General features: G+C 46.1%; 1 protein-coding gene across 3 annotated transcripts in view; it reads left to right on the top strand.

Moving 5' to 3' along the window:
* Positions 1 to 25,150, top strand: part of LOC147673012 (cold-inducible RNA-binding protein-like) — a 60,420-nt gene that overhangs the window by 2,344 nt on the left and 32,926 nt on the right. The window contains exon 6 of one of the 3 annotated variants that reach the window (XR_015302590.1): positions 2,068 to 2,171. The gene's annotated coding sequence lies outside the window, so the exon portion shown is untranslated. Of the gene's footprint in view, positions 1 to 46; positions 521 to 2,067; positions 2,641 to 25,150 lie in introns of those variants that run through there. The other 2 variants (XM_086946675.1, XM_086946674.1) reach the window with 2 other exon arrangements.

Here is a 25,150-nt window from a genome sequence, read left to right as displayed (position 1 = left end):
CGTCAGCTTTCAGTGCCTTTACAATCTGCCTGCTTCTTGTCCTCAGCTCGCAACGATAACAATCTTCTCGACTCAAGATCGTCCTTCCAATGGCTGTATTTATAAAGATTTTTGGAGCCTCGCTGATTCGTTGTCCCGTACCTGCTTTTTTACTGTATTAATTTGTCTGCTCATGTAAAATATGCAATGTTTTCTTAAACAGTTCTGTAAACGCACTCGGTATTTTTCTCGAGAGCAGACTTACATGGCCCAGATTACTTTACGCCTATTAACTTCTAATGTTACCTGTTGTGGATCCCGTAGACACGAGTGCATCAATGTTGACGTTTTACAATTTATGCATAGTTAAAGGGGCCTGTTTCTGCAGGTGACCGTGCTTACATTCCTACTATCAGACCTCCTATGGAAGGTCTTGTTTTTTTTTGTTTTCCCCTTAAAAAGTGAATTTTTGAATTGGTTCAAAGTTGTATTCGTTCAATTTCTTGGTGGCTTCACGGAGCCTATTAAAAATCTGAAACTATCTACATCTGCTTTTTCAATTTGTTCCATCAGAGCACATGTCATGTGAATACACTTGTGAATTGTTACTGTGATCCTTGACGTGACTTGTACAGCACGTCGTGCTACACTGGTTTCACGCCTTTTTGGCTTAAGGCGAGTCTGCTGGCTGGCCCATACGTGGTTCGGCGCAGCCTTTCTGAAACCAACACGAGGAGGAATATGGAGTAAAGTGCTTCCTTGACAGAGGCCTCGACCACGCATTTGTTCACACAATTTTAAATGTATCCAAGTACTTGACATGCCAAGATCCTTTACCTGAGGCGTGGTGGTGAGCTACTTTCTGGCTGGGCTGAAATACCAGACAAACGAGTTTTCTGGTATCACTCGTGCAGTCCGTGCAATGAGCCCTATTGAAAGCGGCCGTAGTGGCGATGCGTGCAGGCTTTGGTGTGGTAAACGCACAACCCTGCAAGCCACCCCAAACCTGTAAGTGGGTGCAGTATTGGTAAAAAAAAATTTAACCGGTTTCTGGCGCCCCTCACTTAAACCATGTCGCCGCTGCGGTGACTTCAGTTGCTGTCCGAATTGGCAGTTTATGTGGGCAGTCAAGACTTAAATTCTCATTGTAACTCGGCCCAAGTGCAAATACCTGGTCGTGGGTTTGTGAATACCCTAAACTTAAATTGCCTGCTGGAGCATGAAAAAGCGTAGCAACCTTCACAAATAACTGGCCGCCAGGGACTCCCAAGATGACTAGGTCATATGCAGGCGGATCAGTCATTTGTGGTAACTAGTTTGCTCACAACCAGTAGCTGTGAAAACAGCCTGAAGTCCACGGCTATTACAAGGGTTCAGGACCAGCTGGTACACTCCTAATCAAATGGGCTTGGCCATCTTTAAAGGGTTTACGCTGCTGACTAGTTGCTGCTATCTTGGGTGGGGACGGCAATGAGGGTGCGACATGCTCTTGACTTCATCTTTTTCAGCAGTTGGAAGATGGTGCGGTTGACTGCATTGGTTGCAGTAGCAGCGGGTAACGCTTCTTGGAAGACTGCCGGCCTGGCTTAATCGGTAAGGTGTGGCTGGGTGGGAGTGGTCCATTCTTGGTGGGGGTCTATCCATCTAACTAAAGGTGATTAAAAGGATGGCTGTGACGAAGAAGTTCCACAGATCGCTATTTTAGTGCGGACTAGCTATTGGTTTGTCATGGCTGCGAGAATTCTGAAGGGGTTAAATCCTTTTCAGAAATCCACTGCCGTGGGCTGCGAGTAATCGCGTTAAACCGATATTTCCAAACCGTTTGCTTGGGGTGGAAGGAGACTTGGATAAGTGGTGCTCATAAGGTACGGGACTACAAAGGAATAATACACCTTTCTCGCAGGATCGAGCCTACTTAAAATGTAGGGGAGCCATTGGGTCAGGAGTTATCTGGACCTCGCCAGGGAAGTGGTCTGAGCACGCAGATGTGTACGCTTCTGCAGCATGCTCATGTGTTTTAAGCAGTGTCTGTTAAAGTACTGTTGCACTAAAGTTTACTGAGGGCATACTTTGTTTTCGTTTTTACAGATTGCCAGAAAGAGTAACGTGTGGAAGCCTGGGACACATTACAGCTTAACTTTCTTGAATTCTTTTTAATACTGGCCAGTTACCGACGGTTTTTATTATAACTGGTAGGTACCGCCTATGTTCAAAGGTGTGAACGGGGAACCGTATGTAGAGCACAGGTATTCATGGCCGGAAATGATGCTTATGGAGGCCATTTAAGGATTCTAGCTGAGTGGTCTATATTGGCCGAGTAAGAAATCCACTACACCTTTGTGCATGCTGAACAAATTTGAAACTTGTATGCATTTGATTAAAAGACGATAGACGTACTATTTATAAACCACACCAGTAAGTCTAGCATTGCAGCCTTGAACACAGTTTATATGGTAAATTGATAGTGGAGGTGATTATTTGGAAACTATTCTACACTAAATACCTTGCATACAATTTATGTCCAATGTTCTGAGAGGTTAGTGAGTTGATCGCACTTTCACATTAAGCGTTGTAACCTTTAGGAAAATCCTTGCTATTGGCATTCAGATCTAAAATGCATTATACGAAATTCCTTTAAATAAAGAGTTTGACTAACCTAAATCGTGTCCGTCTTTATTAACCAAAAACTAAACATAAAGCTTTGAAGGCAATTGCCAGCCATCCTAGGCTACAGCAGAAGCGGCATCTTTAGGAGTGTCTGGGTCATGTGCAAAAAGCTCGAGGGACGGGGGTTGGTTGGGGACTGGAAGCAGCTGGATGTAATCCTATAAAAAGCTTTCATTTCCGGTGCCGTCCACACACTACTAGCAATCGCCTGACTCCCATGGATTGCAGCCCGGCAGAGCCCCCTCATGGCATTATCCATTGCCAGCACAGTAGGCTTTGCAGGCAGATAGTCTTTGTGGCGGTTGCCCGGTGTATGAAGTAAGACCACTACAGCTGGGAGAAGCCCCCCCTGGGGTATTTGTTGATGTCCCTGAATATGGGGGTCCAAGATCCATGTACGTGTCTGGTTTCTTACCATGGGCCTCTAAAGAGGGCTCCCTGCTAGCCCACTCATTGCTCATGGGTATTCTGTGGAAACCGCTAGGGAGGCATGCACACTCCTTGGGGTTGCGATCAAATAATTTCCTACTGAATGGCTGCTTTCTACCATATTAAGCTAATTTTGATCCTGCTGGAGTCAGTCACATGGATCCTTTTCCTCTGAAATGCTGCTACCCAAGGTGGCATAGTACTGGCTCCCTGTACTTGTCCTGCGTGCCGAAGTCCCAGCAGTTCCTTGGTGTACAATGAGACAACCTTTCTGGCCTGGGCCTCTGCTTGACCCTGAAGAGGACCCCGCGGTCCAGAATTCATATGTAGACTAAACTCGAGTGGGGCAGACGCTGGAAACCCTTGACCCAATTCTAGGCTGCCATATCAATTCTTCTGCAAGTCGCTCTGGGATAGCTGTAGATTGCTCCATACCTCAGGGAGCCTTCGCTTTAACCCATTGCTGACATTTCCCATAAATTGTACTGAGTTCTCTTCTGGATTGGCTACAGAGATCTGGACTCGCTCTTGTGTTCAGTGGGCCTGGCTGTCCTAATCATGGTAGTGTGATCCCATGTAGAAAATTCAGACTTTCTTCCTCCAGAAATCCCTTCCTGTCTACAGTCCTGATGTTTTTTTTTTTTAAATTTTAATGGAGTGCACAAAGGCTTGCTGGTCACACCACACCCCCGTGTCCTGACTGGTGTATATTTGGGTTCAACCCAGTTGGCACAAGCCACCTTGTTTGCAATTCCCTCGTGAATATTACCCGCCAGGGTTTGCTGCACACTTGTGCCAGCTTTTATTTTTTATATAAACTAACTTTATCGGTGCTCCTTCCTCTTAACTAGCTCCCAGTTGCCTAAAATATCTAACCACATTCTTACTTTCCAAAGTGTCTACTGAAAGCGTCAAATTGCGTAGATTTCACAGTGCTTGTTCCTGGCTTTCTAACCATGCAGATTTCCTATGCATCGTAAAGCCTGTATATTCTGCTTCTCTATAACCCTCTGGATCTTTTGTCCACAGTACAAACCATTTTAGGTTGCCAGGTAGTGCATGCACTGTTTCTTTGAAGCCTGCTGTATTCACTCTTGGCTTTTTTGTCTTCCCCTTCAACTGCGAGTGGTTAGAGCTTCCTTGTCCGTCCCGTTTTTTTACTTTCTCGCAATTACCCGTAACACTTCTGTTCATATTGCGGGGGGGGGGGGGGGGGGGGGGGGGGGTCTTTCAGATTCCTGTGTTCCATTGCTTGATTAACTTGTTGCTCTTTTATTCCCCCACCACCACCCTGCTGCCCTTGCGTCCACATACTCGTTCCCCCCATATCATTTTTTTATTGATGCAACCCATGTCATTGGACCTCCAACCCCTGCAGTTCAACTTGTGACAGCCATCTTATCCGGCAGGCTTACCATGGCGGAAGGTGGTCTTTCTGACTGCTCTACAATGCAGTATGCGAGAGGAACGTCTGGTTGCTATCTGCAGGACCATCACTGTAAAAATCCTTCAGCCAATAACCTAAAATATTTAACAAACGTGAGCAATTTAGTGTTCTTAATGGACAGATGCACAGGTGGGGTCAGTTCTGGTACTAGCTGACAAACGCTCATGGGCTGATGAGGTGTGTAAATGTTTGTACAGCTGCACTTGTGCTTGGATCATGTTTGTACAGCTGCACTGGTGCTTGTGCTTGGATCATGTGGCTCCCCCTTGTGCTAACTGTTCAGTGTGTTGACATCATGTCAGATAAATGCCTCATAACTATTGCAGGGTCGCATTGCTGGTCTGACCCATGCAGTTGATGCTTGCTTGGGTGACCCTCTTGTGTTCCCCCAAATCATTTTTGACAAGGCTGCTTAAATCAATATTGACCTGACTGACAGTACGTGTTCACACTCGCGAGCAATCTTACCCAAAAGGCAGAGTTGGTGATGGTCTGATTGTACACTAGGCAGACAGTCCAGACAACACCTATTCCTGTCACTCCCAGTAGCATATGTTCCTAACTAGGCCCTCCCGCCTAAAACTCCTGCGTGGGTTCCCCAGGTCAGTGATGCCCCAACTGACTAGAAAAAGTTCCCCCCTTGCTTATATATGCCCAGGTCAGGTGACCACTCTCTAAAGCGGGAAAAGTCAGGTCCGCCTTCCTTCTGGAAGGTTCCAGGAGCTTCCCCACTCTAACTATGGACAGGGGCTGGGTGGCTGGTGTTGCAACATTGTATGGGGACCCAGCCTGCTCCTGGTACTAGGGTGCTACACTGAAAGACCATGCTGCAGTAGCAGGGGCCAGTGGCAGCCATGTTGGAAGTAGAGAGCACCTGCACCCTAACACAGATTAGCCATGAAAAGGTGCTCGAAGCCCTAGGGGCCAACAAAAAGAAGGTGGGAAAAATGAGGCAAGGGCAAAAAAATCACAGGGAAAGACCACCCTAGGGCTGACGGGTCTAACGGGGGCTAATGGGACAGTAGGGTTACTCTGCTGGCCTCAGTGATACGTATGTCTCATCGGTCTGGCAGGGTTGGTTTCTGGACTTGATATGCCTTGGCTGGTGCAAGGTCTCTATCAAGTGTTTTGGTGCGGGGGGGGGGGGAATGACTCCCGAGGGTCTAGCTGCTTGAAACTTGATAGGGAGAGAGGCTTGGCCAATCAGGAGCCACAAAGGCCTCATGGGGTGCTGCTTACTCAATGGTCAGCAAAATGGTGTACCGGGCATATGCAGTCGGTGATTGCAGGGGAGTAGTTGGTCCACTTCAAGAGAGAAGCTAACAGGCAAAGTGCTGGCAGCTCTCAAAGGCTTTAGGTGGATGCACAGCTGAAGGTCGAGGTGGGTCTTTGCAATTGTCACGACGGCACATGGCAGGGTTTGTTGCCAATTATAGGCGAGATCCACAGATTAGTGGCATTAAAGGAGCCAATGGCACTCTATGGTGCCTACATTCCCTATATGGCCATTTCCTGTGGAGAATAGACATAAACCTGACAGTTCATAGTTCCACTAAAATCAAGATGGTGGAACCCTTCAGGTAGCCCACCTTAGGGGTGTGATCATCCTGATGGTGAACATGCCCTTTAGCTAGCTAATATTTCCACCTGCCCTGGTGCCACATGGGCTCGGATTATGGGGTGGCATCTATCAGGTTTCTCCGGAGCTGGGTACACATCAGCTGGAGTAAGGTACACTGGGCTGGTTACATGCAGACACGGGTGTACATACTTGTGTACACGTGTAAAGGCTGTGCAGAGAAGATTCCTAGCATGCGCAGTCCAGGAGCAGCTATAGGGTGAATGGTGTGGCAGAACTTATGCATACTTGGGTGGTGACATGGAATAGGCTTTATACACTGGGAATGAACATGCCAGGGACAGTCTGTGTGTTTTACTGTTTTTCACTTCATTATTCCCCTATGGGGATGTGGAGCCTATGGGCTATATTAACCTTCATAAGGCCTACAGATTCCAGACGCACTAAAGTCCACTGGCGGAAGTGAAAAGAAGTATTCTGCAGAGTCCAAAGTCCTATTTGTACTGGTTTTGGGCCTCCCAGACAAGTCACATTTCTCTGAGTCACAGTTAACCAGACTGGCTGAGGGCTGACCTCAGCAGGATGGATTGATAACCTTTCTTTTGCAAGCTAAGGCCTCCTCTCCACGAAGAGAAGATGAGTGGGGCTACATGCTCAACCATCAGTAGCTATCACTGGGTGCTAGGCACCAGACTGCACCAAGGAGGGAAGGCAGCCAGGGGCGGAAGAGGCTTTTTCAGAGACCCTGGACAACACCATTTTGAACAAACTCAAGTCCTTGACAAGGAGGGGCAGGGACGTGATGTGTCGCTGTTTAAAAGGACCAACAGAGACTTCGTGCCAGCCCCCTACTCCACTTTTAACAACATCAGCAGCTATCACTGGGTGCCAGTCACCAGACTGCACCAAGGAGGGAAGGCAGCCAGGGGCGGAAGAGGCTTTTTCAGAGACCCTGGACAACACCATTTTGAACAAACTCAGGGGCTTGACAAGGAGGGGCAGGGAAGTGATGTGACGCTGTTTGAAAGGACCAACAGAGACTTTGTGCCAGCCCCCTACTCCACTTTTAACAAGCATTTGCAATGCAATAGGTCTCGCATTAGGAAAGTTTAAGCAATTGGTATTGTAAATGACAAATTGTTTATTTATGTGTTGGTTTAGAAAATTGCAAAATTAATAGCTTTGTCATTTACAATGCAAATAGTTTTAACTTTTTGCAAATGTGACACTTATCGCATTTGTAATGCAATATGTGTTGTATTTACGTGACAGATGTATTGATATTACAAACAACTGGCTTATTTTTTTTTATTAATACTTAAATGAGTTATTGTAATTTATAATGGCAATAGCGTAAACTTTTGTAAATAACTTTTGTTAAGATTGTTTAGTGTATCTTAGTGTGACAAATCCAAGAACAGAAGTGAAATATTAAATTTTTTTTGTGACATTTGTAATTAAGCTTGTAACGTTGAGGGAACATATTTGAACCAGTTGTTGTTGAATGGTTGCACAGATTGATGCTGTGGTGGTGACGTGTGATTCTGTGGCATTTAGTGATGCTGTGGTAGAGCATAGTGATGTTGTGGTGCCCTTGAGTGATGCTGTGGTGGTGCTGAGTGATGATGTGGTGATGTGATAGATGGAGTGGTTGTGTTAGATGGAGTGAGGGCGATAGATAGATACATAGAGGGTGATAGATAAGAGTGAGGGTGATAGAATGAGGACAGTTTCTGGTAATGCCCTCACAAGACTAGTGGTGGATGCAGGGTACAGTGGAAAAGCAACACTGTAGGGCACACCCCTCTTACAAGTAGTTGGAGTCCTCACATGTGGAACTGAGGGACTGAAACCCACTTGCCCTTTAGTAACTACGCTCAGGCTTGTCATGTGTGCCAGTGCCGTCTTCAATGCCAGGCTGCGCAGGACCACCCCGAACTGCTAATAACAAAGATACTGAAAGCCTAACCAAATATGTTGAATTTGAGGGACCAGGTGCGGGGGAGAGGACCGAAGAGAGCCGCATGCTACCTGCTTTGAACGTTGGAAGGAGTGCTGTGTATCATAAACACGGACCGCGCTGCTCCCACACAGACATTGCACTCCAAGATTTATGGCTTATCTAAAGTTATTATAAAGACAGACCTACAGTGTCTGATTCCCTGCCGTCCTCTGTATGCAAACAATAACATGAAAAACTTTACTTAGCTAAACATGTAAGCCACACTGCTATGCACAAAACTTCCCCACAAAAGAGTTGTGAATTGATTAATGGAATGTAGAAGAGAGCCGTTTTATACTCGCCCAGAAGCTGAAATCGCAAGAACACACATTTAATGGAATAAGTAAATAAATACGTTCCTTGTAGGAACCGCACAATTCAATCACATGGGTGGAATCGCATTCTTGGAGAATACTAGTTTTCAAATATACTGCCATGTACCTGGGAGCACCACGACGTGGATGAGCTGGCACCTCAATTAGAAGGTTACATGTGGTGAGGGCAGGCACGCGGTGTGTATACACACAGGAGCTGAGACTTTGTGTAGGAAGGTGGATACCTGACTATGGTTACCCCAGATTTTTAGGGCTCGCCTGCTGATGTGCTTGCGCATAGCTGGCGAAGCTCTATAGTGGCTTACCCAGAGTTTAACCACTGGCGATTCCATGCAGTGCATGTGTGCTTTTTAGGTCATTGCGCAAGCCCTAAAAAGCGTGTGCACAATGCCACCAGCCGCCTGCCTGCATGCCTCGCATTACCACATCAAAGGCAGCCCAGCCTCCCTCCAAGAAGCTTCTCTGCGTGTGCTCTGCATTTCTCCTCCCAGCGCATTTCTCATCCCCTAATTATTCACGGCCGGCCGGCTGGCCAGCCGTACTTTCAGTTTCACGGCTGCAAGGCCGTGTCTCCTAATAACATTACTTGTTATTATTATTTACAATTCATAAGGGTAATATAAAATGTGTTCTAAGATAGCCCCATCTTCTCTCATCCTCACATTTTGGCACCGTAAAAATGCAAGAAAGCGTTAATTATATTTTTATTTACTTATTTTATTTCGGTCTAGAAACTACTTTTTCTCTTAGATGTAGCACCCACGTCACCCTTGGAACACTGGATCAAGTCGCAGGAACATTTATAATATAGCAACAGCATGGCGTTTGAGTGCTGTTTAAAGTAGACTACAGAAAACTGTTCAGTGGGCAGCGAGGCATGGCACGTGTACCTGGGCAGAACTAGGCAGCGCACCGCACAGTGCTTTCTTCGGTTAGAGATATTTGCATAGTGTATTTAAAAAGGTGCATACGCCTCAATCAGTTCGCCCAGAATCACAAGATGTGCCAGTCAGTTACAATGCCGGGATAAGATTTACGATCCCAGGGTTGTAGGGTCAGTAATGTAACCACAAGGTACAGATTCCCTTCCATATTCCCCTTGGCGTGCATTTTCAGAAAAAGCACTTGGAGTCGGTTTGAGACCTTACAGATGATCCAACTGTCCCTTCATCACTCGAAAGATATCAGACATGTCACCATCCCTATATACTATACTTGACTATGTGCACAAATAACGTGTGCCAATTTTTGTTTTTATTTTTTGCAGTTTTGCATAGCGTGAACTCGACCTGAAGGTACTGGAGCGCTTTACATGAGCACCAGTTACATTACACGAAGACACATTCATTTTGGTAGGCACTGGGAGATTAAATGATTGCCCAGAATCACAGGATGTTGAGCCGACACCGAGACTCCAAATTAGTTCCCAGATCCAAAGTTGGCAGGTCTGACCTCAGTCACCCCTTGAATATATAACTGTTCCTTCTGTTTGTGATATGCCAATTGAACACCAGTACACATAAACAAAACATGCAGTTGTTCGCATAGGGCCGGGTGTATTTTAATGGGGACGAGTTTATGATGCGTTTAAAGTGTCTGGGGGCTCAGCTTACGTTTCCTGCTCCTTGGCCAATTCGGCCACCAGTTCCTCTGAAGGCATGTGCACTGTAATAAAACCATAAACACAAAGGCTGCGTGTGAATGCCTGTCACTAGCATCAAAGTGGCCAGAAGCACATGAGGCGCTATAAAGAAGAAATTAAGTACAATAACCATCTGGTAAATCAGTAAAAGAGCAGAAGCGATCATGGAGTGTCCAGGTATAAACTCCTTTGGCTCTGGTCTATCCACGTCTACTGCTTCTTCTGCTATGTGGAGGACCGTTTGAAAATATAGGGCAAAAATAGGTACCTGTAGTTTACCACAATTTCATGTGATTATTGGCATTGCAGTTTAGGTTTTCCTTGCTCTGTGCTTGGGAAATCTATTGTTTTTAATAAAAACTTATAAGGGGCTTACATTCCTCCCCCTCTCTTTCTTGGTTTCTTATTGGTTCCTGTGTGTGGCGCAATATTATTCCTCCATTTCTTCCATTTCTATTGGAGCTAGCATATTTTCCTGCATTTACATGTGCCTGTTGTTCATCTGTTTATTTTATCAGTTTCCCCTGCTTCTCTTATCAGTTTTCAGTTGGGGGGGGGGAGGGGTGCGCTCTGCCCCTGCAGGCTTCTGCTGTCTCCCGGCCCCTTTCTCCAGTGCTTTCAATGGAGAATTCGCAGTGTATGTTCCTGCTGTGAGCTCAACCGCTGGCAGTGTTTGCCTTATCAATAACATTGCTGTACTCCTTAGAAATGCCAGCCCCCTTTCCCTGCATTGAAGTCGGGTAGGCGCTCCGCATCTCCCGATACTTACTCCCCAGAATATATGGCACTATCTGTCCCATTGAAGCTATAAAAGCGGCGTTGGCTTTAAAGCGTCAGTACTTGTTTCATCTGGAGTATTGCTGATACTGCCCAAGTGAAAGACACCTTTTTGAAGCACTTCGTAAAATGTGCATTAACATCAAAACACATCGCCCAAACATAAACACCACAGCAATTAACTATATTGTATTGCCTTGTACTGTATTTAAACGCAGAGGGGCAACATATCCGCACCTTTAGGAGCAAGGTCAGTAAGGGGTGGGAATACAGTTAAAAAAAACTAGCCCCTGTAGCGGATGCCTTAGCCCATTCAGCTACCAAACTATCTGTCTGTGTGTCTGTATCTGTGTGTCAGTGTATCTCTGTGTGTCTCAGTCTGTGTGTGCGTGTTTGTCTCTGTGTGTGTGTCTCTATGTATATGCCTCTGTCTCTGTGTGTGCGTTTCTGTGTCTGTGTGCATGTCTCTGTCTTGTGTGTATATTTCTGTCTGCATGTGTTTTTTGCTGTGTGCGCGTTTGTGTCTGTGTGTGCATCTCTATGTGCTTGTTTCTGTCTCTCCGTGCACATCTCTGTCTTGTTATGATTGCTGCTGCACTAAATACAGGCAGTATTTAAAGGCCTTGAAGTACATTGGAACATCTGACTTCAACAGGAATTCTTTATCACTGCGCTTCTCCTTGCTGGTTAGGGCTCGACCTCTGCAATGCGATTGCGCATTCAGAGGTCGAGACATATAGGGGCTTAACCAGAGTTTAACCAAACTGGCGATTTAATGCTGTGCCCGTGCGCTTTTTAGGTCAATGCGCAAGCGCGTTGACCTAAAAAGCGCGTGCACATCAAAGCCAGCCATCTGTTCCCCAGCATGGTGCCGCCAGCAGCTCTTCCCGCTCCACCCCCTGCTGCATCAAAGGCTTTCATTCCCCCCAGCGTGCGCTCTGACTCAGCCATTTCTCCTCCCCTAATTATTCACGGCCGGCCGGCCGTACTTTCAGTTTCACGGCCGCCAGGCCGTCTCTCCTTTTATTTTAACTTTTTTTTTAGGGCTCGCCTGCTAAGCTCCTTCCAGTTTGTTTATACTATGAACTCTCCACTCCTCACAGTTTGTTTTTATTCCGATATGCACATTTATGCCTTCTACTTTTAGCTGATAATTCCCAACGTATGACCTTTGCGCTTTTTGCTGTTTTCTGCTTACATAACTTTGCCACAAAATTTGCGCTTTGCACTATTCTGCATGCTCAAAACTTGTTCCACAAAGTCGCCAGGCCGTGTCTCGTTAAAGGCTTTATCTCCTAACTTGCTCATTACATTTTAGCCACTTCCCTGAACTACAAGATATGTAAATTATTCTTTGCAATATAATCTGTTTTATTGCTGATCGTCGTCGTTTAAAGTGTTCAGACTTTCTAATTCCACCAAAGCTTTGTCTGTAAATGTATTTACTGGTGAGCCTGAGAATGCCACGAACATTAAGTACCGCACAGTAAAGCAGGAACTTAAAAACCTCATGATAAAAAAAAAAGTTTGCCTTTCTGCAAGTAAGACTTGAAATGCTCATTTGGAATGAAATAGTTCTGCCCCTCTAGCCGATAGGGATGCTACTCAGGCGCGCAACACCCATTGAACTCACCGAGCTTCAGCCCCCCCACCCCCCCTGTCGTGTGTGTCAGCCCGGGATGAGACAGATCCCGGGCACACACAGACCCACACCCAAATGTTTCACAGGTCTTTAACGCCTTGGCTGCTGTGGTTATTTTTCCCCTGTGCCGAAAAATGTAAGCACCAATGTTACATGACGAGCTCAGCTCGTCATCAGCACACGACCACCGTGGCTGATGACGAGCTGAGCTCGTCATCAGCATCGAAGGGGTTAAAAGACCATTTGAATGTTAATTAGGCATTGTAGTTGTTTCACCCCTTCTAAGAGCCCCTGCAGCTCCACTCTGCCTACTGATTAAAAGGTTCAGCCCCCCCCCCCCCAAAAAATTTGCCTCTAGTTGTGCCTCTGATGCTACTACTAATATGGCATATATTTTCAAACTAATTGAAACTTTAAAAGCTTTGGGCACGCTGTTTGTATCAGTGTCACTAATACCACTCAGCATCACCACAGCATCACTCCGCACCACCACAGCATCATTCAGCACCACCACAGCACCACTCAGCACCACCACAGCACCACTCAGCACCCCCACAGCACCACTCAGCACCACTACAGCACCCCTCAGCACCACCACACCACCACTCAGCACCAGCACCACCACATTATCACCCAGCACCACCACATTATCACCCAGCACCACCCTATTATCACTCAGCACCACCACAGCACCACTCAGCACCACCACAGCATCACTCAGCACCACCACAGCACCACTCAGCACCACCACAGCATCACTCAGCACCACCACAGCATCACTCAGCACCACCACAGCACCACTCAGCTCCACCACACCACCACTCAGCTCCACCACAGCACCACTCCGCACCACTCAGCACCACCACATTATCACTCAGCACCACCACAGTACCACTCAGCACCACTCAGTGCAACCCCAGCATCACTCAGCACTACCACAGCATCACTCCGCACCACCACAGCCCACTCAGCACTACCACAGCATCACTCAGCACCACCATAGCATCACTCAGCGCAAGCACAGCATCACTCAGCGCAAATACAGCATCACTCAGCGCAAGCACAGCATCACTCAGAGCAACCACAGCATCACTCAGCGCAACCACAGCATCACTCAGCGCAACCACATCATCACTCAGCACCACCACAGCATCACTGGTTCAAGTATTTTCTTTCAATGTTTCAAGCTGTTTTCAAGCTTTCACGCTTTATTACAAATCACAAAAAGATGTTAATATTTCACTTCTGTTCTTGGATTTTCGTCACAATAAAAAACACTGAACATAATCTTCACAAAAGTTATTTACAAAAATTTAAGCTACCGCCATTACAAATTAAATAAATTATTTAAGTATTACTTATTTTAACAAATTAAAAGCATTGTTATTTGTAATATCAATACATCTAAGTCACGTAAATACAAAACATGTTGCATTACAAATGCTATAGGTGTCACATTTGCGAAAGTTATAACTATTGGCATTGTAAATGACAAAGCTATTAATTTAACTATTTGAAAAAATAACACATAAAATCATTTATAAGACCAATAGCTCAAACTTTCCAAGTGCGAGCGCTATTGCATTTCCGATGCTTGTTTGCCTAGTGTTTAGCTGGTTTTCGATTTAGTTGGCCTGGGATCCTGCTAATCAGGGCCCCAGGCTATCTGCTCTCACTGTGAAATGGACTCCATGTACTTTAGGTACATCTCCAATTGGACATTGGGTCACCTTATGAGCCCCTGAATATTGTACCTTAGGTACCCAGGGCATAGGTGCATGTCTTATGCCACCCCTGGCTGGCCATTCACATTGACACAACTGGCTGATCACTCAGCTGGGGCAAAGTCGTGTAATCAACCCTTGCTTAGGGGTAGTATCCCTATACCTACCTTTACATATAGACCCATATATACCTAGAAGTCACTCCTATGGCAGGCCTTAACAATCCTGGAGGCAGAGTGCTTGATTTTATGTGAGATGAGGCTCTAGCATGAGCTGAGCCTGTCTGCAGCTTTCTAAACCATGTCCTTATAGCTGTTCTATGATGTAGCCATACCATATACTCTTAAGTGCATTATCATCCTCGCGGTTGAATGCTAACTTTGGTTTGGCTTTATCAAAACATATTATGTAAGGTGTCATACGCTTTGGAATACTACCCCCTCGCCAGTTCTGGCGACGGGGGTAACATTCCACCCTTTTAGAGGGAGAAGACATGTTGTTCCTACTAAACCCGGTTAAAGTTAACCAGAGCCTCAGCATCACAAAATGGATGCTGCTGCCACAGACACAAGTCTGACCTGCTGCTGGGAGTCCTTCCAGCGAGGGAGGCTTGGACAATAGGTTTCCTGTCTTGGGAGGTGCTAGCCCCACCCCAGACAGGCCATAGTGTATTGGGGCAGGGAGGGCTGAATGAAATGAGACACTGCCTGGGGTACACAAGGTGTCCCATGCATAGCCCAGTTCAAACCAGATGCTGGGGCACTCCAGCCCCAGCGCGAAACTGGACAAAGGGAAAGGGGTGTAACCACCCCCTTTCCTGGTCCCACCCATAGGAGGGATCTAGCAGGTAATCCAGCCCCTCAGATTAGTATATAGGTAGGAGCTGAGTTAAGAGACTTTAGATTTATCCCAAACTGAAACTTGAAACGAAACTCTGGACCTTCGACGTTCTACTGAAGATAGAAGACTATAAGACTATAGAATATGCCTTGTGGTCAAGGAGTGACCACCCTGTGCAAACAGGCACCATCCATCGATTTGTGGTTTGCTTTATCGACGCTCCCGCCAGAGCCCGATCACAGAGCCTGACAAGTGCCAGACTTCCCTGAGCCCGAGCCACAGCCCCAGCAAAGCTGAGACCCGGGAGGTGACGAGAGACGTGGGACCGGCCATCTTGGAAAACCTGCACTTTGCTACCTGTGCAGCTCCCGAGGCACCCTCGAAGCCATGCATTGGGGATTGAGAAGCCCCATCCCGAGCACCTTCTGCACCAACGCACAGCCCCCCACACTCCACAAGTGTTTTTGTGCTCAATGCGTCTGTCCGGTCACTTGCCTGTTGGCTAGTGGCCTCTGTGACGACAAACCTACGAATTTACCCCGCTGGCCTGGTTGCTCCAGGCTGGCCCTTGCTTCCCTGAAAAGGAGAAGCCCATCAGACCTTGCTGGCCTGATCAAGAAGCCATCTTCGATTCATGTGTGGGTTGCCTTTGCTAAGGCAGGTTAACTCCAATCCGGAAGCCGACACCACCGACAGCGAGATCCTTCATGGGACAGTCCGTGCCCAGCTCCTGGTCGTCGTCGACACCTGGTCCACGTGGCTGCAGAGACAAGCTTCACGACATCACCTGATTGCTAAACAACATCGCCTGGTTCCTTCCTGGTCACTGGCTAGAGACCCAGACTCTGTCCCCTCTGCTTTCAGGTACTCTTCATCCTCGATCCGCCCTTGGATCCAACCGGACACTACTCTCCTGGTCCCCTGCAGCATCTTTCTTCAAGGCTCCATAGGATTCAGCGGCGAAACCTGACACCTATGCACCCGCTTCCTGTGGGTGAGGTAACGCGAGTACTCTGGTGCTCCTGTGGGTACTGACTATCCTAGTGTCTAAGTTTTCAGTAGCTTTCTCCTTGTCCATCCGGAAGTGTCCTAAAAGAACTAGTTTCCATTTCTTTCGTTCCCATTCTAACTATGGTAACTTGTGTGTGTGTTAAGACACTGCACACACCTCCCGTGCGCCTCCTGCTTCCTATCCTTTGGTAGTACAGCGTAGCCCCAGTGATGCCCTAGGCCTATCCATTGTCCGTGACGTGGTTCTTATACCACTATTTTAGTATATGGTTTAGCATGCCCCTACTGTATTTTGTGCAACTTATTATATGATCAATTGAGTATCTTGTTATGTGCTTGTACCTCTGATCTCATAAAGAGTTCAGAGGGGTTGTGTTAGAAATAAATTCATATATATTTTATATATAACCTGTGTGGTGTCCTTTCATTAGATATTAAAAGGGTTACATATGGTAAATCAGCTGGCTTCACATGCCCTCTTGAGTTTAGCCTAGACTGCTTTGTCCATGCTACCACTAGGATATCTGGTCTATAAGGTCTACTTTACAACCATCACCATAAGGGTTGTTTGGCCTGATACAGGGTGCCCACTAGAATAGTGGACATCACATATCAGGCCAACTTCTCACACTTGGCATACAAGCATGTAAAAGCAGACACAGCATGCGATATTTCATAGTACGCAATGGGCGTACTCAGCTGAAACATTATTAAACAAGCATTTGCAATGCAATAGGTCTCGCATTATTTAAGTTTGAGCTATTAGCATTGTAAATGGCAATTGTTTTTTGCTTTATGCTATAGTTTTTTTTTACATAAAAAGCTACATTTAAAATATGTTTTATTAAAGTTATTTATGCAGTATCTAAATTTTGTTTGCATAAAACAGTATAATAATATCTTAGTAAAAAAGTCAAATATTTTAATGGAAATTCACCAAATCTTCATTTATGTGTTGGTTTTGAAAATAGCTAAATTAATAGCTTTGTCATTTACAATGCCAATAGTTATAACTTTCGCAAATGTGACACCTATAGCATTTGTAATGCAACATTTGTATTTACGTGACTTAGATGTATTGATATTACAAATAACAATGGCTTTTAATTTTTTTTAATACTTAATAAAAGTGATTGTAATTTATAATGGCAATAGCTTAAACTTTTGTAAATAACTTTTGTGAAGATTATGTTCAGTGTATTTTATTGTAACAAAATCCAAGAACAGAAGTGAAATATTAACATCTTTTTGTGACATTTGTAATAAAGCTTGAAACATTGAGAGAACATATTTGTGCTGTGGTGGTGCTGAGTGATGCTGTGGTGGTGCTGAATGGGGCTGTGGTGATGCTGTGGTGGTGCTGAGTGGTGCTATGGTGGTGCTGTGGTGGTGCTGAGTGGTGCTATGGTGGTGCTGTGGTGGTGCTGTGGTGGTTCTGAGTGATGCTGTGGTGGTTCTGAGTGATAATGTGGTGGTGCTGAGTGACTGTACTCACTGTCACTCTGCACTCACTGTCACTCTGCACTCACTGTCACTCTGCATGCACTCTGCACTCACTGTCACTCTGCACTCACTCTGCACTCACTGTCACTCTGCACTCACTCTGCACTCACTGTCACTCTGCACTCACTGTCACTCTGCACTCACTGTCACTCTGCACTCACTGTCACTCTGCACGCACTCTACACTCACTGTCACTCTGCACTCACTGTCACTCTGCACTCACTGTCACTCTGCACTCACTGTCACTCTGCACTCACTGTCACTCCGCACTCACTGTCACTCTGCACTCACTGTCACTCTGCACTCACTCTGCACTCACTGTCACTCCGCACTCACTGTCACTCTGCACTCACTGTTTCTGCACGCACTCTGCACTCACTGTCACTCTGCACTCACTGTCACTCTGCACTCACTCTGCACTCACTCTGCACTCACTGTCACTCTGCACGCACTCTGCACTCACTGTCACTCTGCACGCACTCTGCACTCACTGTCACTCTGCACTCACTGTCACTCTGCACTCACTGTCACTCTGCACGCACTCTGCACTCACTGTCACTCTGCACTCACTGTCACTCTGCACTCACTGTCACTCTGCACTCACTGTCACTCTGCACTCACTGTCACTCTGCACTCACTGTCACTCTGCACTCACTGTCACTCTGCACTCACTCTGCACTCACTCTGCACTCACTGTCACTCTGCACGCACTCTGCACTCACTGTCACTCTGCACGCACTCTGCACTCACTGTCACTCTGCACTCACTGTCACTCTGCACTCACTGTCACTCTGCACTCACTGTCACTCTGCACTCACTGTCACTCTGCACTCACTGTCACTCCGCACTCACTGTCACTCCGCACTCACTGTCACTCCGCACTCACTGTCACTCTGCACTCACTCTGCACTCACTGTCACTCCGCACTCACTGTCACTCCGCACTCACTGTCACTCCGCACTCACTGTCACTCCGCACTCACTGTCACTCCGCACTCACTGTCACTCCGCACTCACTGTCACTCTGCACTCACTCTGCATGCACTCTGCACTCACTGTTTCTGCACGCACTCTGCACTCACTGTTAGTCTAAAGGCGAAACTCAGACTGTTGAATTGTCGATAAGGCAGCTTCTTCACACTGCATGCAATCTCCTGGCCTGGAGAAGCCGGAATGCCGGCGGGACCGCTTGCCGGCTCTGCCACTACCCAAAGATAGATATTTGCCATATCTGCACTTGCCCCGTCCGAGAAGAGAGTGTTCTTGAAACAGCCGGAACCCGCACATGTACGAAGGTATTATAGCCTCACTTCAAGAAGATCTTATGCTTTGGGCAATTCCCAAAATGTATGACCTTTGCTGAATCAAAATTGACCTTGCTGGCATCACAGAATAGGGGTACCTGATAACTGTGCCCTGACCGCGCTGGCACCGCAGAGCACGCACGCCAAGTCACTGTCCACGTTTGCCGTATTCCGAGTGCATAACGGTTCTGGGCCTTTTATGACGGTGGTTCAGTTTTCTCTTCATTATTCATGCCTTTCCTCGCCAACAAGCAACTTCATTATTCTACAAACCACGGCCACGGTCCAACAGCTCTCATGTGTTTAACTTCTGATGTTATAACATGCACTTTTCCTCGTCTCTGAGCCCTATTTAATGATCAGTCCTGTTCCTGCCCCAGCCCTATTTCTGCTCATTTTAAAACATGCACCACACACTTTTTCCGCACTCTACTTCATGTTCTTATTGGCATGGAACAATGCACCTAGCACGCTCCTCTTGACTGAGCACGGATTCAGCAATAATGCTATCGAATTAGCATTGTGTTTAAACAGGGAACGATGTCTGCTATGTGATCTTAACACGAGACTAAATAGCTCTTTTACTGTGTTTTTTATTGTAACGAGCATTATTTTATTGTAAGTTTTAATAAACTGTAGTTACAATCAATATGCATTCACTTTCGGTCCTTGCGGCTCAAGCATGTCGATGGGTCTCATATTCTGAAGATATGGACCCACAATCTCTGCTTATACCTTGGTTAAGAGCCGAAATCTCTCGGATTTGCGATCAGTAGGGTATGATGGAAAGGATTTTCCAAGGGCAGTTGGACTTGTTTACAAAAATGGTATGTGTGCGCATAATACTGTTGAAAAGTACAGACCCACTCAGGTATTCGGCCCCAACAAAAAAGAAAGAGGAGCGACTTTGGTTGGGGGGTGGGGGGTTAATACCAAACGCTGTGTACATGGAAACGAGTGGCGGGAGAGGAAAATAAATTCCAGGAAGCAATCCGCTCTTCAGCTTTCCTGTCGGGTTTTGTAAACGGACGCTTAAATTGTGGAGCGTGAGCAACCGGTTTGCGTGATCAAGATGAAAAAAAAAACCACAATCCTAATTCCTGGCCCCCGGTGCCTATAGCAACGGACATCCGTCTCCTTGGAAACTAATCTCGTGGTATTCGAACAATGCACCGGGGGCCTTTAATCTGCCGAACACTGGAAATCTGTATTCGAGGCTGCTTCTGCTTCTCCCTCACCGTCAGGAACTCGAACCGACCTAAAAAACACGCAGTTTCCCAGAACACGGGGGCGGGGGCTTATTCTAAATCCAAACAAGCACTCTTCAGCGTTTTGCGCCGGCCTGCGACCAGGAAGTCAGGCAGGCCGGGCGGGACAACCGGAAGTAGGAGGGCGGGAGCCTACCCCGCCTCCCACGGAAGAGCCGCGATTGTTTGGAGCACCGGAGCAGGCAGGAGCCTACCCTGCGCCCCGGTGCCGAAGAAGAGTCTTGCTGCCGGTGGGAGCCGCTGCACTGAGGAAGCCGGTGAGTGGGGCTTCGCCTTGTGTGGGGGGGGGGGGGGGGGCATCTGTGTGCGCGCGCGCACGCGGCGGCGGGCTGTGTATGTGTGTGAGCGTGCATGTGTGTGTGTATGTGTCCTGGAGTCTGTGTGTATGCGTGTGTGTGAGGGGGGGGGGGGGGTTGCCTGTCTGGGTGCCTGCGTGTCTGTGTAAGTGTAAATGCGTGTGCGTGTGTGTGGAGCCGAGAGGAGAGGGGCTGGTGTGTGTGGAGGGGTCTCTGTGTATGCGTGTAGGTGACGGGGGTGTGCCTGTGTATGCGTGTGTATGTGCGCATGCGTGAGTGCTGTGTATGCGTGTGGCTGTGATGTGCGCATGCGTGAATGTTGACGCGCGTGCACGCAGCTCAATCCACCCGCTCGTCACAGTTTTGTGTCCCTCATTCCCCCGTGTCAGACGACTATAAGTCTCCGACCCTGGACGCATCCTTCGGATGCGAATTCCAGGGCGAGACCTAAAAACCAACATAGCTCCCAGTCCTATCCTACCCTTGAATGCTGCAACGGAATGAAGCATGCGCTGTGATGACAACTAAACACTGTGAATGTTTTAATTTCCCACGGCACACGCAATTTACTTCGAATTTTGATTGGCGTGTACCGCAATTACAGCAAATGCTAATAAATAAGAAGACCGGTGTCGTAATACGTGAAGTAAGTTGAACACAAACACAACTGCGATAAAGTTAATGTTGGGGCAGAAGGACATATTGACAGCAAGAATATTACAAACAAGCATTTGCAATGCAATAGGTCTCGCATTATGAAAGTTTGAGCTATTGGTCTTGTAAATTACATTTTTTTTATTTATGTGTTGGTTTTGAAAATAGCTAAATTAATAGCTTTGTCATTTACCATGCCAATAGTTATAACTTTCACAAATGTGACACCTATAGCATTTGTAATGCAACATATTTTGTATTTATGTGACTTAGATGTATTGATATTACAAATAACAATGGCTTTTAATTTTTTTAAATGATTAATACTTAAAAGTGATTTTAATGTATAATGGCAATAGCTTAACCTTTTGTAAATAACTTTTGTGAAGATTATGTTCAGTGTATTTTATTGTGATGAAAATCCAAGAACAGAAGTGAAATATTAACATCTTTTTGTGACATTTGTAATAAAGCTTGAAACATTGAGAGAACATATTTGAACCAGTTGTTGTTGAATGGTTGCACAGATTGATGCTGTGATGGCACGGAGTGATGTTGTGGTGGCGCTGAGGGATGCTGTGGTGGTGGGGAGTGGTGGTGCTGAGTGATGCTGTGGTGGTGCTGAGTGGTGCTGTGGTGGTGCTGAGTGATAATGTGGTGGTGCTGAGTGATAATGTGGTGGTGCTGAGTGATAATGTGGCGGTGCTGAGTGATAATGTGGTGGTGCTGTGGTGGTGCAGAGTGGTGCTGTGGTGGTGCTGAGTGATAATGTGGTGGTGCTGAGTGATGCTGGTGTAGCGCTGAGTGATGATGTGGTGATGCAGAGGGCAGAAAGGCACAAAAAACGAGTCTAACAGAGGGAAGAAGGGCAGAAAAACAAGGGAAAAACGAGTCTAACAGAGGGCAGAAAGGCACAAAAAACAAGGGAAAAACGAGTCTAACAGAGGGCAGAAAGGCACAAAAAAAATAAAAGTACACTGGGAGGGTGGAGGATGTTGAAAGAGACACGGCCTGGCGGCCGTGAAAGTGAAAATACGGCCGTGGGCAGCAACAGCAGGGGTGAATAATTAGGGGGGAGGAACAATGCGAGACATTAGCAGATGATATGGCACCCGTCCTATTCAAAGCAAACCCTTTGCACATTTAGACCTAGTTTTTGAAATTTACCAAATGGTAAAGTTAGAGGAGGGCAAGCAGTGGTACACAAGAAAATGCTATATTCTTCATCACAGAGCTCATCATCTCAGAATGTTTAACAATGCCCATATGCTACTCACCATCTTCCACTTTCTCAGTCTCCATCCTTCTTACATACGTCACACAACCCTTCTTTCAAAGAGATGGTTGTGGACACCACAGCGATAATATTAATGGAACACAAAAAATTGTACCCTAAGGGAAGATCTCAACATTTAATTTGATAAAGGAGGTATCTGCCAAACATCCGGCTCACTCAGCGGCATATTTTTTGCTATTGTTGAAATACTGAGGCCTCTGTGTTCTTTATCTCGAGTGCCAGCCCCTCCCCCTGAACAAGCGGAGTGTTTGGGACCTGTAGAAATGTCTTTACAACCAAAGAAAAATACTTTATACATCGTTTTCAATTCTCGCCTGAATTAATTTACCATTAAAAACGAGGATGCTGTAAACAAATAAACACCACCACAAACACTTGGAAGATTTTAGGACTATATTTATCCTCCTTGTTTCCAGTATTGCAAATATTTCACATCAACAATTGTCTAAGGCACTTCAATGGCTAGGACCCTAGTGCGGAGTTAAGAGAGACCATGCTGTTCGAGCCGCTTGTGAAACAGACTAGCCCCAGGGTTTGCACTATTAATAGAACTGGTATACGTCATGCTATGGAGACACCGGGAGCCGTGAGGGACCAAAGCTCTTCTCATCACTGGGGAAGTAAAGTGTGATTTTTACAAGGTATAATGGACACACTCACACACCAGATGGAAGGCGGTTTGTACATTACAGACACAGAAGACATACTGGTCTGTGCACCTCATCTGTGACCAAGAAAAATGTGGTATGTCCCTTACTGTCACAGCAGCAGTAAGGGGATATATAACTCACTCGGCACCTCTAGCTTTGTGTTGAATTTGCTTTTAGGTCCCACCACTTTCAAACGCCACTAGTTGTCACTGCATATATGGGGTGTACCGAGTGGGAGTAGGGGAGAGAGGTTCCCCTTATTTTTGAAGTCATTTTTGTATTATTTATTTTTTAAAACACACGTAAATGTGTGTGTACATAATTGCATGCACACACGTGGAAGGTAAACTAATTAAAACGCACAACTCAATAGATCGCGACACACCGCCATCTACTGGGGAAAAACAATTTGATTTCTGACTGCATCGATAATGTTGATACGGAATCAACAACAAGGCACTGCTTTTGGTAAGCACACTTAACTCCGAAAAAACACAAGTACTGTTGATGAAAGAAGGTTAAGTGTATAAGAAAAGAGTTGCTTCTTTCTGCCGGAATGTGTGAAGATAGGAGACCTCAATCATATTTTATACTGTTGAGGCACATCTGTCCATATTCAATAATGGTGTTAAACTGATGCGTTTAGCCATCCCAGAGTGCAAACACGCTGCTGGAAGGAAATGTGAATTATAATGGCCGAAATCTCTGTACAAACGTAACCGAATCTTACCGCTAGTAATCCTCACCCACAACTTTGGTAGCTCTGTCCAAGCCAAGATGTCGGTTTATCACAAGAATAACAATTACCACCATGTTAAATTCATAAGAGGCCACCTGCACACTCTGCGATGCAGCCTTACTATGACATGAAATGTAAAGGAACTTTCGAGAACTTTACTCTCGCTGTGGGTTTAACATCAACAACACCATAACACGTGGGCATGGCCGCAATCTTGTTTAAGCCAGCTTACAGGCCAGAGATAAAATGCTGACAGCGAGCATAAGGTTAAAGTGATGAACAAAGAGAATGTACTGCTGGCTCCCCGATAAAATATCACCATGGATGAAATAGGTGCGAATTACCTCCATCGGATTGTTTAGAAGAAGACCTAAAGCAAAGGCAAAACAAGTAAAAAAAAAAACAAGCATCAGAGAGCATAAAAGGAGACACGGCCTGGCGGCCGTGAATAATTAGGGGATGAGAAATGCGCTGGGAGGAGAAATGCAGAGCGCACGCTGAGAAGCTTGTGGGAGGGAGGCTGGGCTGCCTTTGATGTGGTAATGCGAGGCAGGCGGCTGGTGGCATTGTGCACGTGCTTTTTAGGGCTTGCGCAATGACCTAAAAAGCGCACATGCACTGCATGGAATCGCCAGTGGTTAAACTCTGGATAAGCCACTATAGAGCTTCGCCAGCTATGCGCAAGCGCATCAGCAGGCGAGCCCTAAAAGAGACCGAAAAATATTGCTTAATGCCACACTCATCTCTTCAGTGTAAAGCCAAAGCAACCCTAGCAGCCATTAAAACCGAACGAAAATATAGAAGGGAGCAACTAGTAACCCCCGGAACAAACTGGCTGGATGTCCTTGCAAGATTCAGAGAGCACGCCTCCAATGCACAACAAACATGCAGAAAGAACACCAGACAGCTACATGCGAAGGTGCACATACATCATAATAGCTTTACATGCATTATCTGTACATTTCCCAAGAGGGATGACATGACTGCAATAAGCAAGCAATTAGTTTACATGCTATGCGTCTGTTATTGAAAACATTTGCCAAAAAAGACAATGTTGCTTGTAATGTTAGGCAACTTACTGTGTTTAAAGCAAAAGTTGTGTAGCTTTTAGCGTCAGTGATGTCAAGGTATGGCGATGTCAAGGTATGGCGTTGTATCAATAAGAGCTGGTAAATGCTAGTTTGGTTTCATTTGAGTAGCAAACTAGTTTGGAAAAAAAAGTGCATTCAGGGCATTCACACGGTGTGTGTACACACACACACGAGCTGAGACTTGGCATACAAGCATGTAAAAGCAGACACAGCCTGCAATATTTCATAGTACACAATGGGCATACTCAGCTGAAAGATTTTCTGGTGCCCCCTCT

The sequence above is a fragment of the Lissotriton vulgaris genome, chromosome 12 (assembly GCF_964263255.1).
Source record: "Lissotriton vulgaris chromosome 12, aLisVul1.2, whole genome shotgun sequence".
NCBI classification, from domain to species: Eukaryota; Metazoa; Chordata; class Amphibia; order Caudata; family Salamandridae; genus Lissotriton; species Lissotriton vulgaris.
This window is presented reverse-complemented; position numbering and strand designations above follow the sequence as displayed.